The sequence below is a fragment of the Lactuca serriola genome, chromosome 8, assembly GCF_051521515.1.
Source record: "Lactuca serriola cultivar US96UC23 chromosome 8, Lser_US96UC23_V15, whole genome shotgun sequence".
Lineage (NCBI taxonomy): Eukaryota > Viridiplantae > Streptophyta > Magnoliopsida > Asterales > Asteraceae > Lactuca > Lactuca serriola.
In genome coordinates this window covers 183,745,062-183,749,988 of record NC_136415.1, presented here as the reverse complement: position 1 = coordinate 183,749,988, position 4,927 = coordinate 183,745,062, and positions in this window count along the sequence as shown.

Below are 4,927 nucleotides of genomic sequence, written 5' to 3'. Positions count from 1 at the left end.
GGAAGTTAGAAACATTTTACACACAAGTGCTACTTGGAGCACAGATGTTAAAGGCTATCCTTTAATTAAAAGACGGAGATGTACTAGACATCAACCAACGGCGATGGGAAAATCCCGGGCGAGTACTGCGGTCGGACACTTGACGAAACACCTCTTGAATGGGTCGATCCTGAGTCCTCTGACAAGCTCGAAGCTCCAAGGTTTCAGCTCGTGAGGCAGTCAACTGCTACTGTAGGGTTTTATTCGTCCTCCGGGTCCGTTCCATGTCTTCTTCAAGACGGCGGATGCTGACTGTGTTGACACCTGAGTCGGCATCAATCTTTATGACCCGGTCGACGGCTGCTCCACCTTGCTCGACAACACGAGCTATTCTGCGGATAATGACAGGCAGAGCTCGGTCAGTAGAGCCACCAGCGCTGACGTTGTAAAAGGTTTGGTCCCCAAAGTATGGTAAGGATTGACCCTGATCATTATTCCAGCGGTTCAGGTTGTTTGCCCACAAGGGAGTAGGACCTGGAAACGCTGGTCGAGGGTTGTTGTTCGGGGCTTGACCTACAATCGGTAGGTTGTTGACTTCAGGCTCGGAGTCGGATCCATCCGAAAAGCCTTCTGCGAGGTGATCATCCAAAGGGATTGGATGCTCAACTTCGGGCTCTTCATCGATCCACCCAGCATTGCCTTCATTGGGAAAGTACGGGTTGCCATGATGGATATCTAGCCATCAAGATCTACACGAGAATAGAGGTATAAGAATATAGTATACGTGTAACTAGTAGCACAAAATACTCCTATAGTATTTTAAGTTTAAGTTCTATTGATCTTCTTGTGGTATTGTTGGTAAGTTTTTTTTTTTAGACTTGTTAACCTATCACAACCATTCTAAGGCATGTGCTAATCACTCCTAGGATCAGCATAGTTGATCAGGCTATGCCATTCCCAGGACTGACCATACATCCCCGAGCTCACTTGTGATATTTAACAATCGTAATACTTTTGTTCTTGTCATTTGTGACACTTATTTTAGTATGAATGCAGACTAGTATACTTAGTTAAATATTTTATTATTTAAAGTATAGACTCTTGGTCAGAGTTTAATCCCTAATGGGTTTATAGTTTAGTATATCTTTTATGGGTTGATATACTCAATTCACTATAAACAATGCTCTGATACCAATCTGTCACACCCCAAAACCAAGAACGGCGGAAACGTTCTGGGGCGGAGGACGTCATGTAAGGTAATCACAACACAGTAAATGTAAATAGGCAAACAACATCATCCATTGCATTAAATATATAAATTTAATACTTGCGTGTTCTGTACAGTTTTAGACACCAAAAATATAACGTAAATTAAAATAATAAAATGATGAGTCTTGAGTACGCTCCATCATCTCAAAAGCTGGCATCGGTACCTGTCTACTGATGACCTGAGAATACAAGTTATTTTGAAAGAGTTTATCAGCATTAAGCTGGTGAGTTCATAAGTATTTTAGTGTCAATGTTCGTTGTCAAAAACGTTTGAACCTGTCTCAATGTATAAGTTTGTAAAAATGTAAGTAAATGTTTAAAAGTGTTTGCAAAAGTTTGAATCTCTCAGAAAATCCTATATTTTCTATAAAAGTAACCTTCTACCGAGGCTTAAATGTTTTGTAAACTCGTATGTTGTAAAAGTGTGTAATTACCCAAGTATAACTATCATTTGATAAAATATAGTTTTTACATTAATGCTTAAGTGAGATTATCACCAAAATATGTAATGGGTAAATCATTGTAGTACTGTAGTTTTGTATAATAAGAACTACTGTTGTACTAATTACTACTACCTTAAACCGGATTTATATTAAGGTATAATGTGATAATTGCACCATACTATCGACTGATAACAACGACATAAAGAACGGTCGTAATAACGGAATGACGTTTGGCACCCGCAGACCTGCAGGTCCGGCTGTAGCTAGCAGCAAGGTGTAGGATAGTCAATCCAGTATAGATCTATACGCAAACTCAACGCTCTCCCTCCAAGAGAATTCTGGCTACAACTCGGGCCATGACATTTAAGGCATGCTCCGATACAGTGGATCACATTTGTTATCGTATTCTTGCATATGTGATGAAATGTTTCTTGTTCTAGTATAGTTGTATATATTCTCTTCCTAGTATAGACTCATGAATGAACTGACTCATTGATCTAGCAGTTGTAATAGTATGATTCTGTGTTACCCCGATGGTAACTTGTTAACGGTGCGTCTAGTACGTATGGTTATGGAAGTACTTTTATGTCTATATATGTATATTTGATATATACTTAACATGGAAACGACCTTCGGATGGTCACCCAAAATCCCACCAGACCACATCCAAATCGAGGAAAAGGAAATAGGGTGGATGGCCTTCCTAAGCCCTTTAAACATTATTTATACGTCTATACATGTATGGGCATGCAATTTATAATATAAAAACATAAATAAGTATTTATAAGACATTTGAAACATAAGTATTATTTTTAAAGAAAGATTGACTTGATGTCAATCTATAAAACAATTTGAAGGCGTAAATTTGATTAAAACAGATTAAGTATAAGGAACATTTGTTTAAATCACAGTTGCAGTGTAAATTCGAAAAGTAAATGGGTTTGGAAAACATTTACAAGTAAAACAGTTTGATAGATAGTTTGAATAGTGATAAAATCACTGATTTCCCTAGTTATTAATCACATGTGATTAGTGCAATCACATGTGATTGAAACAATAACTATAAGTATTTAACTTGTATTCCCCCCCTTTGGAAGCATATAAAAGCATTTAGAATATTTAACAGGTTGATTAAGGGGTATGAAACTCACTTGATTGATTGAAGAAAGCGAGATGGAAAACCGGGCAGAGTTTCGTCTCGGAAAACGGATTTTTCTCGGGATTCTCGGGAATCTCGGGAGTAAAATCGACCCTCGGGACTTGAGCAAAAAGACCAGAGCTTCGGGTTATAACGGGCATGGAAAACGAGGCAAGGTTGTGAGAGAGAGGAGAGAAATGAGCAACATTTTCGGAAAGCCTCGCATCCTATTTATAGGAAGGCTGAACCGCCTCCGAACGCGGGGCGTACGCTCGTACGCAGCGCGTACGCGTATGTCATGCATGACCGAAGCCTCGACTGCCTCGGTTCGGATGGGACGGGTTGTTGGGTACGCGGGTCGGATGGGACGGCGGGTCGGACGGGACAGCGGGTCGGACGGGTCGGAGCTTCGGACGGGTCGGACGGGTTAGATTCTTCGGATAGTGCGACGTGGACGATCCGAGACCCTCGATCTCAGTACGCGGGGCGTACGAAGGTACGCAGGGCGTACTTCGGTCCTATCCGATGACTCCCCTTCGGATAATACCGGGAATATATAATTAAATTCATATTTATTTTAAATAAACTTCAAAAATTCATATCTCCCTCATACGAACTCCGTTTTTGACGTTCTTTATATCCACGCGAAGGTGAGACCATGATCTACAACTTTCGTTTAGATTCCGTTGGCAAATTCCGAAATTATTTTTATTATTTATTTATTAAAATGACGGGATTTAAGGAATTTCTTCAAAAATTCATAACTTCCTCATACGAAGTCAGATTTGGACGTTCTTTTTATGTACGCAAACCTTGATATGATTCCTACTACTTTATTTAGTCCGAATAAGATTTTAGGAAGGTTACATTTTGACCTAAATTTGATCGGTTTTACATTACATTGACTCGAAATATCGGGTTGTCACAATATGGAACAAAAATTTTGGAAACAATGACTTTGTAAACATTTTATGACTATATGTTGTTTTTTAAAAAAATTAATTTATTATGATTTTTGTGATATCTCAAAAACATTTCATGAGATATGTACATGGAAACCTGCCTAGCTCGCACATATCAAGGTTTGGGGTTGTGATGTTCTCATTATGCATGAGACCCAAGATAAACTAGAACCCAGAGCCAAGAAGTGTATTTGCATTGGTTACCCACAAAAGTCCTTTGGATACATTTTCTACAGACTGAGTGAAAACATGGTCTTTGTAGCTATAAGGGGAATCTTTTATGAGAGAGAGCTTATTTCCAAAGAGATGTGTAGGAGTATGATTGTTCTTGAAGAAATTCAAGAGTCATCCAATAAAGGAACCTTTGATGATACTAGCTCTCAACCAAAGGTTGAACCTATTGGGCCTATTGACAATTCATTACCTCTTCGTCGATCTAGTAGAGTTAGTGCACCTCCTGAGTTCTATGGGTTCCATATAATGGCATATAGGGATACGTTTATTAGTGATAACACACTGATAAATTTGGATGTGCCAACTAACTGCAAGGAAGTGATGGCAGGCCCTGAGACTACTAAATGGAAGGAGGTGATGGGTAGTGAGATCCAATCCATGTATGATAACCAAGTGTGGACCTTGGTTGATCAGGCACATGGTTGAAAGATTGTGTGGTGCAAATGGATCTTTAAGAAGAAGACATACATTGATTATAATGCAAAGGACTTCAAGGCAAGTCTTATTGCAAAGGTCTTTACTCAGACTCATTGGATTGACTATGATGAGATTTTTTTCACAAGTTGCTAAGATTAAGTCTATTAGGGTAATGCTTGCCATATCTTCTCATTATGACTATGAAGTGTGGAAAATAGATGTTAAAACCTCTTTCCTTAATGGGAAAATGGTTGAGGATGTTTACATGGCTCAACTAGAAGGTTTTGTGCATGCCAAATTCCCTAATAAAGTGTGAAAGCTTGAGAAGTCCATCTATGGACTAAAACAAGCATCTTGTAGCTGGAATCTTTTTTTCCATGAAAAGGTCAAAGAGTTTGGATATTCTAGAAGTAAGGATGAGTCTTGCATGTATATCAAAGCTAGTGGGAATATAGTAAGCTTTCTATTCTTGTATTTGGATGACA